Consider the following 15,635-nt stretch of genomic DNA (forward strand, 5'->3'; position numbering starts at 1 on the left):
TTTTCCTGCTGTATGTTGATTTAATCATGTTCTTGATTATTTAAGAGAACAAAATCTTCCCACTGTTGAAAGCACTAAGGTTTTTTTTACAATTGTAATTATCTCCTATGCATACTTTAAAAATCTTTTATTGCCATTTTGGTTAGATAGGTAGCCAAGCATTTCGCAGTAATGTGTGATGCTCTTTAAACAAGTGTTAAAATCTCCTGACAACTTTTGATATTTTTGCCTTCCCAACAACAAATCCTAAATGATATGCTTTGCACCTAAAACATATTTCCCAAAGGGCCTCTGAAAAAAATCCCAAAGAATTTGTTCATCTTATAAAAAGAGAGTTTCTAGAAATAGGCTTACTTGATATGTTACTATTGATGAGTTTCATGGGAAGAGTTCTCAAATCCGAAGAAATGCTTAACTTTCCCTAGGCTACATTTATATGGGTAAAATGTTAATATAAATATTTCAGAAATAGTGTGTTTTGAGGGGCTCCTAGCCAGCTTAGTTAGTAGAGTATGTGACTCTTGATCTAGGGATTATAAGTTTGAGCCCCATGTTGGGTGTAGAGATCAATTAAAAATAAAATCTTAGAAAAAAATTGTATGCTATTTGAGAAGTTCCTAGAGATTTATCAATATTTCCATTGTCTGGGATCCCTGGGTGGCGCAGCGGTTTGGCGCCTGCCTTTGGCCCAGGGCGCGATCCTGGAGACCCGGGATCGAATCCCACATCGGGCTCCCGGTGCATGGAGCCTGCTTCTCCCTCTGCCTATGTCTCTGCCTCTCTCTCTTTCTCTCTCTGTGACTATCATAAATAAATAAAAATTTTTAAAAAAAAAAAAAAAAAAAAAAAAAAAATATTTCCATTGTCTATGGTATGTTCCTGTTTATCAGAGTCCATGTGCTACTTTGCTTGATATTCAGCAACTAAAGTACAATGAATACAGTAATAATTTCAGTCATTTTTTGAAATGTTAAATTGGTCATGACTTTATTCCTTTAATTTGGATCCAGCATCTTCTAGTCCAAAAGTTTTAATCTGCAGATTCATATCACTTACCTATGGAGTTTTATGAATAGACAAATGTTTAGGACTCTCTCTCTCCCTCTCTCTCTCTCTCTTTTAGGACTTAGTCCATTCTTACTGAATTTCTTTACTTGATAAATTGATATATTCTTGGTACAGCCTAACTGTATATTTGGTATATCCATGGTATGTTATGTCTCAGGATATTATATGTTAAATCTGAAGAATTTTTTTCTCTATAAAGATTATTTTTATTCATTTTAGTAAAGTAAATGTAGTATTCACTCTTTTTTTAAGTTATTTATTTATTTTTTTTAGTAATCTCTATATCCAAAGTGACCTTGAGATCAAGAGTTGTGTGCTCGTCTAACTGAGCCAGCCAGGTGCCCCACACTCTTCTTGAAAATAAAATTAACCATCATGTTTATAGAAATTTTGTTTAAACCTTTTTTGGATTACTTAATTTGTTTTGCATGTCATAGAAACAGCTTTCTTTTTTATTTTTATTTATTTTTTTAAAGATTTTATTAATTTATTCATGAGAGACACACAGAGAAAAAGGTACAGAGATAGGCAGAGAGAGAAGCAGACTCCGTGGAGGGAACCTGATGTGGAACTCGATCCCAGGACTCCAGGATCACGCCCTAAGCCCAAGGCAGACACTCAACTGCTTAGCCACCCAGGCATCCCTAGAAATAGCTTTCTTTGACAGGTTCATTACTCTTGTAATGAACCATCAGATCTTTTCCTTCTGAAAACTATCAGTAATAAGTTAACTGTAGCCATTTTTAATCTTTTGTCATCTAGGATGTGGGAAACAAAGGCAGAAGAAAAATTATTAAATGTCCTTACTACCAAAGCCCATTGACAAGTCCTTGAAACAGGCAGAGTGACATTCCTCTAGGGACTCAACTGCCTGGATGTTGATACTTTGGTAAAAGCAAAAGACAATCTTAGCCCAACCCCCAGGATCCTGTAAGTCTACTATAACATAAAAATTCCTTTGGGGGTCAGCCTGGGTGGTTCAGCGGTTTAGCTGAACCTTTGGCCCAGGGCGTGATCCTGGGGTCCTGAGATCAAGTCCTTCATCGGGCTTCCTGTGAGGAACCTGCTTCTCCCTCTGCCTGTGTCTCTGCCTCTTTCTCTGTGTCTCTCATGAATAAATAAATAAAAAGATTAAAAAAAATTAATGTCATAATTTCGGGGTATAAGGAACCCCTTTCTCTTTCTTCTTAAGCTCTCTATAACTCAGAATAATTTAGGAAACCCTTCTTTTGTAAACAGAAACATTCATCTTTTTCATTCTACTTGACCCTTCCAGAATTTGAAGACTCTTATTGAGTATTCTTATTTTCATGACAATATAGTATTTGCGCAATTTCAATAAGAGTTTTTCATTTTTGTTAACAGGACTTCATGGAAAACAGTGGTTATGCCATCGAGGCCTTGTTTGGAATGTCCTATCTGGGAATAATGAACATTTAATTAGAGTATGACCACTTCAAAGGAACTGTGGTTAATTTTATGACACTTATGCTTGCCAAGCATGCTTAGGAAGACTAGACTGGTACCTGGTTTACAGGGTGAGTAATGAAGGCCACTTCCATGAGGTCTAGGAACCTTAGGAGAATTAAGGGAATCTGAGTTTACTTGAACTTACAGTTACCACAGAGGAAATCTGACGGCAAGATCTCAGCTTGGTTCGAGAGGCTTTTATTTATTTTTTTATTTTTATTTTTTTAATTTTTATTTATTTATGATAGTCACAGAGAGAGAGAGAGAGAGAGAGAGAGGCAGAGACATACGCAGAGGGAGAAGCAGGCTCCATGCACCGGGAGCCTGATGTGGGATTCGATCCCGGGTCTCCAGGATCGCACCCTGGGCCAAAGGCAGGCGCCAAACCGCTGCGCCACCCAGGGATCCCTCGAGAGGCTTTTAAAATACAATCTGACATCTCATTAACCTTTCAGCAAAACAAACTGAAAAGGTACTATATCAAAACTTATTATATTAACTGCCTATATAAATGATAAGACCAATTTTATTTTAGGATCAAGAATAATCTTTGTGGTTATCATTTTTTAAAAAGATTTTATTTATAGATTAGGGAAAGAGAAGTAGAATAAGCAGTGGGGAGGGGCAAAGGGAGAGGGAGAGAGAGAGAAAGAGACTCCCTGCTGACCAAGGAGCCAGCTGCTGGGCTGCAGCCTAGGATCCTGGGATCACTACCAGAGCCAAACACAGAGGCTTAACCAACTGAGTTACCCAGCCGCCCCTCTTTGTGATTATCTTTGATTAAAAGGAGAATGATACCCCCCACACACACTGCTAAAAAAGGAGAATGATTGTAGAGAGAAATGTGTGTTGGTGGAAAACTCTAGCCCAGGCTTCCAACCCTAGCCCCAAGTTGGCAATAGTTGGAGTTTATAGACTCTAGCCCTATTCATTGTCTTTATGCTTTTGTCACACTTTGTAAACTGCACATAATTGATACGCAGACTGTCTTCTTTGATAGAGATTTTTTTTTTAAGATTTTATTTATTTATTCATGAAAGAGAGACGCGGGGGTGGGGGTGGGGGGAGGGACAGAGACATAAGCAGAGGGAGAAGCAGACTCCATGCAGGGAGCCTGATGTGGGACTTGATCCTGGGACTCCAGAATCAGGCCCTGGGCTGAAGGCAGACACTTAACCACTAAGCTACCTGGTGTTCTCCCCTCCCCTTTTTTTTTCTAATTTTATTTATCTATTAGAGAGAGAGAGAGAACAAGTAGGAAGTAGGTGGAGCAGCAAGCAGAGGGAGAGGTAGAAGCAGACTCCCCACTGAACAGGGAGCTGGGATGCAAGGCTTGATCCCACTGCTGGTGGAAAAACCGGTTTGGGTACCTGCCCTCAAATTGGACTGGATGGATCCTATTACCTTGCACAGAGATCATTAACACTTACCAAAGGTTCAGCTGTGCCAGATTCCTTTGGTATCTGGCTATGACTCTCTAAACTAAGTCTTCAAAACTTTCTCCCTCCTGCCTGACTCAGTGTCTTCAAGAACTGAAAGCTGACCTCCCACACCCCCTTCGTGGGCTGCAAAGGCCGTTCCCTCCAGGAGCTGAAGAAGCCCTTGACCTAAAGCCCAAGTGACTTCATTTAAACCTTGAAGGGCTCAAGGACTTATCACCATAAAGACCATGCAGAGCTGGATTTTTCCCTGGACAAGTCAATGTTTAGGCCAATGAGGAAGCTTGGCAGGATACTGAGTGATGCCTGCCCTTACATGAGAGGTAACCAAAGCTGTGGACAACATTATCAAGATTATCAACACCTTAGCTTCACAGAACTTAGTAAGTGGTATTCCACCAACTTCTTGGAAGCCACTAGACTGATTTAACCTTGGGTTTAACTCCTGAGGCTATTTACTTTAGTACGGACTTTTACATTAATGTTAATTTTTTCATCCCAGACATTCCTCTTTAAGAGATATCTGATAAAAATAAATAAAAATAAAAATAAATAGGGATCCCTGGGTGGCGCAGCGGTTTGGCGCCTGCCTTTGGCCCAGGGCGCGATCCTGGAGACCCGGGATCGAATCCCACGTCGGGCTCCCGGTGCATGGAGCCTGCTTCTCCCTCTGCCTATGTCTCTGCCTCTCTCTCTCTCTCTCTCTCTCTGTGACTATCATAAATAAATAAAAATTTAAAAAAATAAAAATAATAAATAATAAAAATAAAAATAAAAATAAATAAAAGATATCTGATGTCCAGGACTTTAAAACAATTGACCTTTTCCATGACCTCTCCATAAATGGTTCAATTGATTTTATAGAAACAGTACCAAAAAGAGATCTTAGGAGATTGTTTCTTGGACCCTACTTGTCTCCACTTAGGAATTTATTCACACTTCTGAGCTGTTTGGCAAAAACTGATATTCGTTCATCTTGAACAAAAGACTGACAATGTTGAGCTTCACCTGAGCCTTGTGCCCTTGGGCAACAGCAAGAGATAAGACCTCCACTCCTCCCCCAACACTAATCTTTTATGTTCCAGGAAAGGGCTTAGAGCAAAGAAATACCCTTCTCCATATAACTTAGATAAGACTCACTATCCACTCTTTCTTTCTTTCTTTCTTTCTTTCTTTTTAAGATTTCATTTATTTATTTGACAAAGGGAGAGAGTGAGAGAGAGAGAGCATGAGCTGGGGAGTGGCAGACAGAGCAGGAGGAGGGAGAAGCAGGCTCCCCACTGAGCAGGGAGCCTGACGCAGGGCTCTATCCCAGGATCCCAGGACCATGACCTGAGTCAAAGGCAGATGCTTAATTGGCTGAGCCACCCAGGGGCCCACTGTCCAATCTTTCTCAATACTCTCAATACCCCTATAAGACTAGTGGATAACTCTTCTATTTATTTGTGACAAGGCCAAAAACATACCTTTCTCTTTTCATGAACTTGCTGAGGAAGCCAAAAAGACCCTCCTAGGTCTTGTTCTTGGTCTCATGATTGATTAGCTAAGATTTGAATTGTTTTTCCCAGAAACTGACATGCTGGTGAATTTTACATGTCAACCTGAATGGGCTAAAATGCTCATATAGCTCAGACAAACTGTTATCTGTTTGTCTGTGAGAGTGTTTCCAGAAAAGATTGGTGTTTGAATTGGTGAACTGAGTAAAACAGTGGGTGGGCTGGGTAGGTGGGAGTCACCCAAGCCTTTGAGGGCACAATAGAACAAAAAGAAGAAAGAAGAGTGAATCAGCTCTCTGCTTGAGGTGAGAGATCCTTCTGTCCTCAGATATCACAGCTCCTGCTTCTCAGGCTTTTGGACTCAGGTCAGCTTTTACATCATCATCCCTTTCGTCCTAAAGTCTTTAGACCCAGACTGAATTATATCACCAGCTTTCTTGGTTCCAGATTGCAGATGGCAGACTGTGGGTCTTCTTGGCTTCCATAATTGTGTGAGCCCATTCCTGTAATGAACCTCCTCTTGTCCTTTTATTTCTCTCTCCCACTCTCTCTCTCTCTCTATGCTATTGGTTCTGTTTTTCTGGAGAGCCCTGACATTAGCTACTCACAGGGAAGGGAAATATCTGTTCAGCTACCTGACTGAGATTTTCCCTGCTTCCAAAACAAGTTTAACTGTAAATCACTCCATCTACAACCTGTTTACTCCTCTTTATGAAACTCGAAGGCAAAACCACCTTCTGAAATACTCTGATCTTTGGATCTATTGCAATAGTTTGAATAGCATTAATGTCCTTCCCTCTCCAGTTCTTGTCTCTGACAATAGCAAAAGGGATTTTGTAGATGTATTTAGGGTCCCTAATCAGTTGACTTTAAGACAAGGAGATTATGGGTGCACCTGGATGGCTCAGGTCCAACTCTTGATCTCAGAGTTGTGAGCTCAGAGTCGTGAGCTCAAGTTCTGTGCTGGGCATGGAGCCTACGTAAAAAAAAAAAAAAAAAAAAAAAAAAAAAAGGAGATTATCCTTGGTGAGCCTAACCTAATCAGGAGAGACCTTGAAAAGCAGAACATTTTCTCTGGCTAGTCACAGAAGGGAAGATCAGAGAGACATGCTCCATCTGGTCTGCAAGAAAGCAAGTATCTGTGTTGTAAACTGCCTATGGGTTCCATATGGCATGGAATGACAGGAGATCTCTAGGTGTTGAGAGTAGCCCCAGCTGATACCCAACCAGACAGTGGGAACTTCTGCTAGGAACTGAGTTGTGCCAACAAAGTGACAGTCTTGGAAAAGTCCCTCAAGCCCCGTATGAGAACCGTGATCTCCCTGACATCCTGATACCACCCTGGAGGCTGACCAGAGATCCCAACCACATCATGTCAGACTTCTGACCTGCAGAACTGTGAGGGAATAACTGTGTGTTGTTTTAAGTTGCTACATTTGTGGTAACTTATTACACATCAATAGGAAACGGATACACCTTATAAACCATTCTGCATCTTCACTGATCTGCACCTCTTTTTTCTTTCTCTGTGGTTAGTACCTCTATGCTAAGATCCCTCCCCTCTCTGCACCCTCAGTGACAGACATCTCACTCTCTTGATTGCTCATTTTATTACTTTTCCTCTATGGTTCATTCCCCTCAACGTATAGATAGGCTTAAATCTCTCCTATAAAGAAAAAAGCCCTCATTTGCCTTTATCCTATACCCATCTCTTCTTCCCTGAGCTATCAACTGATTTGAAAGAACGTAATCTACACTTAGTGTTTCTACTTCCTTATTTCTTATTTATCCCCCATCTATATAGTGGGGCTTGTAACCAAACATACTTATCAAAATTGATTTCAGCAAAATCACCACCAGTGACCTCAGTTTTGTTAAATTCAGTAGTTGCTTATCACATTTGATCTTTTTTTTTTTCTTTTGTGGGAGGCGAGGTTGGGTCTCAAGCAGGGCCCAAGAAGCTGTCTGCTGAGTCAGCTCCAGACCCAGAACGTGGCCTTGCCAGGGGTCACTCAGCAAGATGGGCAGCTGGAAGCCCATGCCATGGGATTTGTACTGCCCAGCCTGGGCCAACCCAGCCCGAATTAGGCCAGTTCTGGGCTTGCGTGTTCACTGGTCTTTCTCCTCTATACCTCTCACTCTTCCATCTAGATCCCCTCCTCCCTGAGGCCCCAGGCAGCACAGTGTGGGCACCTGGGGAGGAACATAGATGGGATGGATGGAAGGGATTATTAGTCTAAACCTGTGCTATCCAATATGACAGTCACTACTCACTCCAGCTATTTTTTTAAATTGATTTTTAAAAAGAGAGAGGCAGAGACCAGACGGAGGAAGAAGTAGGCTCCTTTCAGGGAGCCTGATGTGGGACTAGATCCCCGGATCGGGGATCACATCCTGAACTGAAGGCAGACGCTCAACCACTGAGCCACCCAGGTGTCCCGACTCTCCAGCTATTTGAATTAACATTAAATTGAATTAGAAATCCATTTTCCTTAGTTTCTCTAGCCACAATGAAGGTCTCCATGGCCACGCGTAGCTAGTGGCTCTCATATTGGACAACACGGTCTAGGGTGTTTCTGTCCCTGCTGAGTTCTACAGCACAGCGCTGGGCTAGATTTCCTGAAAAACATTCAACAGGCAGGGGCTGGGGGCTGTGAGGGGCACCTTTTGGGCCTTGTCCCACTGCTTACAGCAATAAGTCATCTTTCTTTCTTTTTTTTTTTTTTTAGTAGTCTGTCTCCATGCCCCGCATGCAGCCCAGTGTGGGGCTTGAACTCACAACCCTGAGATCAAGACGTCAGCTGAAATCAAGAGTTGGATGCTCAACCTACTGAGCTGCCCAGGTGCCCCCAGACACAAGTCATCTTAAAGGAGGCTTCCCACCAGTGAGCCTCCCATGCCAGGCTAGCTCTACATTCCACGGAGTGAGGCTCCGGGCTTCCACCCCCTCAGCAAGGTCAGGCTGGATTTCCATCTGTTCTAGCTCTTTGCCATCCTGCTTCTGCCTGGGTTGGGACAAACCGCAGACACTTCTTTTCCTTCTCTGTGCTCCGTATCGATACCCTCCTGGTTTCCATGACACCACTCTCTTGCCTTTTCCCTTGTTTCTCTGATGACTCCTTTGCTCCTTCTCAGTGACTTATGGGGGTTCTCTTCCTCTACCCACTCCATGTGTTCACAGCGATAGCTCAGATTTTTAGGAGTTTTGCACTCCCTTGCGACTGCAAGCTCTACAGACGCCTACACACCTCACAGACATTTGTGCTTGCACCCTCCTGCTGCACACACATACAACCACTCTTGATTTTACTGGCATTCCTTGCTCGTGAACAAGTTCACTTCACTGGTTACTGCAGCGGTTGTTAAGTGATCTCCTTCCCACTCATGCTCTCAGTTGTACGTTAACCTCCCAGGGTTTCTGTCCCTGCTCTACAAGGAAGCTCTGTGCCCAACGTGGGACTCAAACTCATGACCCCAAGATCAAGAGTCTCATGCTCTATGTTGAGCCAGCCAGATGCACCCTCCACCTCCTGTTTAAACTGGGCAGTTATCATGAGCAAAATGAGCAAACTGAGGTCTGTGACAGGAATGCAATGCCTCTTCCTTGTTTTATCTGCGGTTAGAGGGAGTCTCTAGTTAGTGCTGCTTGTTAGTGGGAAGCCTGATGCTTCACTACATTTAGGAAAAATCATTTCTTGGGACGCCTGGGCGGCTCAGCCGTTGAATCTGCCGTCGGCTAAGGGTGTGATCCCAGGTCTGGGAATGAAGTCCCACATCGGGCCCCTGTGAGGAGCCTGCTTCTCCCTCTGCCTGTGTCTCTGCCTCTCTGTGTGTCTCTCATGAATAGATAAATAAGATCTTGAAGAAAAAAAAAAAAAAGAAAATCAGTTCTTGCAGCCTTGTCTTTCTCTAGGACTCAGACTTACATACCCATGAAGAAAAATGGAAACAGTTGATTGATAAGCACTGAAATATCCTCAAAATGCTGCTCCCTTCTAATGGCAGAGGTTTTTCTCAATTCTTACTGAGTCGAGTTCAGCAAACTAGTTCCTCAGTCTTTAGGAAGAGTGTTCCTAGGGAGCTCTGAAGACCATGAAGGCAGGTTGGGGCTCTCCTACCATCACATTTGATGAGCCCTGATACCTTTGAACCTCTTCTCAGTGGAGACTAGGCAGAGCTTCTCAAATGATCCCAGTGAAGGACCAATCCTTTTGGTATGGGAGAGCTTGGTTCTTGTCTCATGGGGTCGAACAATGAATCTCGCAGACACAGGAGAGTGAGTAAAGCAATAGAAGTTTATTAAGCAAAGATACAGAGAAAGCGCTCAGGAGTCAGAGGGGCCCCAGCAGGGTTGCCATGGGGGGCTTGTAGTGGCAGTCCTTTATTGGGAGCTGACTGGGAAACTTGTGGCCTTGAGCTTCTTGTGCTGTCTTGGTTTGAGTTAGGACTGGTGATCACATCTTTAATGGCTTACTTCTTCTTTGGGGTCTGGTTGTTCTTTGGTGGTCACAGATGATGGTCATAAAAAGACCTAGGGCAGGTCACACCTGTGGTCACACCCACCCACACCTAGGGCAGGGTGGTTTGGCTTGTCCTTTATCTCTGGTTTCCTTACAGCTCAGCATTTTTGGGATTTTTGTGAACCTGCTTCCATGGGCCCCTAGCTAGCCCTGCCTAGCCCTGTTTGTCTCTAACTCACTTCCCCCCAAATAATTTTGGACCAATACTTTTGGTAAAATAAAAAGGAACTGCCAGAAAAATGTGATAAAAATCAATCTGATTGGGGTGCCTCGGTGGCTCAGTCAGTTAAGTGGCAGACTCTTGTTTTCAGCTCAGGTCCTGATCTCAGGGTCCTAAGATGGAGCCCCACGTCGGGCTCTAAGCTCAGTGCAGAGTCTGCTTGTCCCTTTCTCTCCTCTGTACATTCTCTTGCTCTCTCTCTCTCTCTTTCAAATAAATAAATATATAAATAAATAAATAGAATCTTTTAAAAAATCAATCTGATCAGGCAATGCCAGGCTGCTATAAAATTTTCTAAGTGTTTTTACTCAATTTCATTTTTCTATTCGTAGACCTGTAATGCACAATTCTTGTTTCCCTACACTGGTTTGCAGAGCACTCTGTGCAGCCTTGGTCTGTGGAGAGAAGGGAGGCCAAGGTGCAAGTGTCGTCTGCTATCTTGAGTCCTAGTTACTATTTTTCAGGGTTTATTTTTTTTCTCTTGGCTTCAGGTAAACTAAGAAGAAGATTACCATCTTTCCTTCATTTGAACTTTAGGCTATGGGGGTGTAGCCCAAACTTTTCGATACTACTTTTCGATCATAACCGTTCCTCTAAGTCTCCTCCTCTCTCTTTATTTGATTGCTCTTTGGTAATGTTAACATCTCCACTGGAGAGTGTGAGACACAGTTGCACGAGCACGTCATGAGCACGCTGTGGAGGGGCACACACGAGTCGTGTCTTTCCACAATGGCAGCTGTATTCGATCATAAAGCAAAGTTAAATCACAAGTATAAGGCAGGTTCAGGATTCCAAACTCAATGACAATTCATCATGTGATTGAACTGGACTTCTCACACAGCACGCAGAGCAGGACAGAAGACAATCCACACAACAAACCAGGTAAGGGAAGGGGTGCAGGAAGTTAAGTGACCAAATGTGAACTCAGTCTGTGGGCGCGCACTGGGATGAGCCCTGGGTCTGGTCCAGGTCAGCTCCTGGCACTTCCCGCTTCTGTTTAAGCAGTGAAGGATCTCAGTTCTGGTCAGAGATCAGTGGGGCAGAGCCTTGGCGGCAGTTGCCTGTTTTAAGTGGTCAGACACAAGGGGTCAAGTCTGAGGCATCTAACAGTTTGCTGCCAAAATCCTCCCCCTTTTAAAGGGATTTAATCACTATTGGGTCCCTGCAGACTTCCTGTGGTTCCGCTGCTATCAGTTCTAGGGCACAGCTGACCCTGGTCCTGCCATATCTCGGAGCTGGAGGACCTTAACTGCTTGCCTTGCTGCTTGACACGGGTTCCTGCTTGGCATGAGAGGCCCCATTTTGCTCTCTACAGAATTAAAAGGAATCTTCAGCATTTGTAGCAGCGCTTGCTAGAAGTTAGGGTTAAGCATGAGATTGAACGTGACTTGCGAATTTCATTTTACTTCAGAAAAATATTACTGTATACTTGATCTGAAGGATCAGCCTTCAGAGTCAGACTCAGTTGAGAGAGGACAGAAATAGTCTCTAAGCAGGTAATAGATGCGGGGCCACTGGACCTGACGTCACCCTCTTTATCAACTCTCCAACCGTTCTCTTTCCTTTCCCAATTTTCTCTTTCTTGTGTGGGGCAGCTTTACCTCTAGAGCTTCTCTTTTCACGTGTTCTGGATTTCGAATCATGATGACCTGAGATTTCCAATTTAGAAGAAACGAGGAGGAGGAAATTGTATAAGCTGAGCCATATTCACAATTGTTTTGTTTATACATGTGAATCTCTGGGTCATGAATGTGAAAGCAATGCTAGGCCTGAAGTTTCTTCACTGTTAGTATCTAAAAACACTAACTTTGGAAAGTAGGACACTCCAGAGGAATTTGTGATCATTTTGAGGAAAAACAAACCCACAAAACACCTTCAAACACATCCAGGATCTTACTCTTTTCTTCCAATACCAAACAGAAATGGATGGTATCTTAATTCTCTCTTTACAACTTACCTGAAGGGGAGAGGTCTAAAAATTCCAGTTTTGGGAATGCTTCCAGAAAAGAAAGGACCAAGGTTATGATCTCTCTTCTTAATAATAAACTGTCATTTTTAAGTATGGTCATGTCTCATATTAAAAAATTCCCTAGACATTTGTGCCCTGAAAATCTCTGAGTTGAGTGAGAGAAGCTTAATCCAAAATTGGCTGAGAACAAAATAGGACACGATTGAGTTACTTTGTTAACTAAACAGAAAGATTAAACTTATAAGAGACATCAACATGCCGAGACATTTTATAATCTAGAGAAAACAGAGTTTGCCTTTCAGCCTCTCCAACTTCAAATACTTTGCAATGAAGAAATGTGTCCCATGTCTTCACTCAATTTCCTACCCACCTCTGACTATAGGAAATAATTTGAAGGCAGTGGGAATCTCACCTTCCTGACTCAAATTACCTACCTAGAAATACCTTACCTCTTAATACTGAAGTAGACATTGTCATCCAAAGAGGGTTTACGCAAAGGTGTTTCTCATTTCTCCCATACTATTATGGAAGTGAAATTAAAATCTCTTTAGTGATTGAAAAAAAACACACACACACCTCAATTTTCTCATAAATTAAAACTTCAACCTATCCACTGTTAAAATAATATATAATTTTGGAATTAGGGCCTTGGTTTCATTTTTCCCCATCTTTTTTGATATGATTGACATATAGCATTGTGTAAGCTTAAGGTAGATAATGTAATATTTTGCTATACGTATATGTTGAGAAATGATTACCACAATAAGGGATTTCTTTTCTGTAAAGATGTACTGATGAACTTACTGATAAAGAGACAACACAAGTGGAGAGATTACCAAGGCATCACTAATGTAAAGGTGAAGAATTTCTTTCTTTTTTTTTTTATTTTTATTTTATTTACTTATTCATGAGAGAGAGAGAGAAAGAGAGAGAGAGAGAGAGGCAGAGACACAGGCAGAGGGAGAAGCAGGCCCCATGCAGGGATCCTGACGTGGGACTCGATCCTAGGTCCCCAGGGTCACGCCCTGGGCCGAAGGCGGCGCTAAACCGCTGAGCCACCCAGGGATCCCCAGGAATTTCTAATTTCAGAGCTGACTATCCATAATTGCCATTGCCTCTTACTGAGTGATCTGTTAAAAAGTCATTGCATTTCCTTTAGAATCAGTTAACTCCTTTCCAAGGGTAATGTCATCAATCGCCATAGGCAAGTGCGACTGGGAGTATTTGCAAAGTCTTATGCAGAGTGGACACGGGAGAGCAGAGGCGCTCAGGCCCACTGTTGATCCAAAGGGAAAGCGAAGTCTCATTTATGAAGGAGTCCGTGTCCTATACTTGATACTAAAGCTCCTACAGGGCAGGCGGGGTGGCTCAGCGGTTAGCGCCGCCTGCAGCCCAGGCCGTGACCCTGGAGACCTAGGATCCAGTCCCGCGTCGGGCTCCCTGCGTGGAGCCTGCTTCTCCCTCTGTTTTCCATAAATAAATAACATCTTTGGAAAAAAAAAACTTACTCTAATGTTAGATTTATGAAAAACTTCATTTTTAAAAGGTTTTTACTTCCTCGTGAGAGACACGGAAGCAAACAGGCTCCACGCGGGGCGCCGACGCGGGCCCCGATCCCGCGACCCCAGGATCCCGCCCCGGCCCCCGCGCCCCCGTGTCGGGCGCCGAGTCCGAGTCCGGGGAGGGGGCGCTCGGCCGGAGCCCCGCGGGCACACACTGCCCCCTGGTGGCGCGCCGGGGCCGCCGCAGCCCGCAGCCCGGCTCTTCCGGGACCCTGCAGAACGGCTCTCGGCTCTCGGAAGCCCTTTTTTTTTTTTTTTTAATTTAATTTATTTATTCATGAGTGACACAGAGAGAGGGAGAGACAAAGGCAGAGGGAGAAGCAGGCTCCATGCAGGGAGCCTAATGTGGGACTCGATCCCAGGACTCCAGGGTCACGACTGGGCCAAAGGCAGATGCTCAACCTCTGAGCAACCCAGGTGTCCCTTTTTTTTTTTTTTTTAAGACTTTATGTATTGGAAGCCTTTCTTTTTAAAGTTAAACATAAGTTTAAGAATCTGGCAAAAGCACACAGGAGAGTACCCAGGGGCCTGCGGGGAACATGGGCCCAGAACAGCCCGGCTGTAAAGACAAGCCCTGTGTGTCGGGGCCTGTGACGTCCAGGGACGATGATGAACCAGTGAAGCCGGAGACGCTGCTGCAGTATCTGCAGGACCTACCGCTTCTCTGAAGATCACAGAGGCCATTGGCATCATCAGCAAGATGACGTATGAGAAGACAACAACAGTGGTACAGGAGGTGACTGAATTCTTTGTGACGCTGTTCCAGTTTGGGGCCCCTCAGGCCCTGTTTGGGGTGCGCCGCATGCTGCCCCTCATCTGGTGTAAGGAGCCTGGGGTCCGGGAAGCTGTGCTCAGTGCTTACCGCCCACTTTACCTCAACCCCAAAGGGGACTCCACCAGAGCCAAGGCCCAGGCTTGGATTCAGGATCTCTCTTTGCTGCTAGTGGATGCCTCAGTTGGGACCATCCAGTGTCTCGAGGAAATTCTCTGTGAGTTCGTGCAGAAGGGTGAGCTGAAGCCAGCAGTGACCCAAGTGCTGTGGGGGCGGGAACCCAGGAGGTCCCCGCTCTCCTCTGGGGCGCTGTTCCTCTGTCATGCTTCTCGGGACGATGGCTCGAGGAAAACCAGAAATTGTGGGAAGCAACTTAGACACGCTGGTGGACATAGGGCCGGATGAGAAGTTTCCGCAAGACTACCGCTGGCCCAGCAGGTGTGCCATGCCATCGCCAACCTCTCTGACAGGAGAAAGCCTTCTCTGGGCAGTCACCCCCCCTTCCGGCTGCCTCGGGAACACGGGCTATTTGAGCGACTGCGGGAGGTGATCGCAAGAGGCCTTGTCCACCCAGACCCACTCTGGATCCCAAAGAGGTGGCCGTGGCCCTCATATCCCAACTGGCAGAGGGCCCCGACAGGCTCCGTGCCAGGTACTGCAGGGCCGTGCAAACAGGCCCCGGGGAATTTGGGAGAAGAGCAGCACCAGGAGGGCCCGAAGGACACCCCTGGGCTCCCCACTTTCCTGCTGATGAACCCGCTGTCCCAGGCCGGAGACGTGGCTCCGCAGCAGGTGGCACGTTTGGAACAGGCGGCGAGCGGGGAGCTCTGTGGGCGCCGGGCTCTTCAGGAGGAGCAGGAGCAGAAGCCTAAGGACTCAGACGAGGAGGAGGCCCGCCCGGCCCGGAGGCCACCGAGACCGCCGCGGAGGAGGAGCCGCAGAGGCTGAGCTCCCCGCCGCACCTGCGAGGGGCTGCCGGACGGCGAGCGGCCCTGCTGCCTTCGCTCCGCTTTTGCTCACGGTCTGCAACGACCCTGGCCCTGCAGCGGCCCTGAGCTCCCTGCAACGACCCTGGCCCTGCAGTGGCCCTGAGCTCCCTGCAGCGGCCCTGAGTTCCCT

General features: G+C 45.0%; 1 pseudogene; it reads left to right on the plus strand.

The window, feature by feature from the left end:
• Positions 1–14,200: 14,200 nt before the first annotated feature.
• On the plus strand, positions 14,201–15,581 carry LOC112640785 (condensin complex subunit 1-like; annotated as a pseudogene).
• Positions 15,582–15,635: the final 54 nt, after the last annotated feature.

Source organism: Canis lupus, chromosome 6 (genome assembly GCF_003254725.2).
Source record: "Canis lupus dingo isolate Sandy chromosome 6, ASM325472v2, whole genome shotgun sequence".
Taxonomy (NCBI): Eukaryota; Metazoa; Chordata; class Mammalia; order Carnivora; family Canidae; genus Canis; species Canis lupus.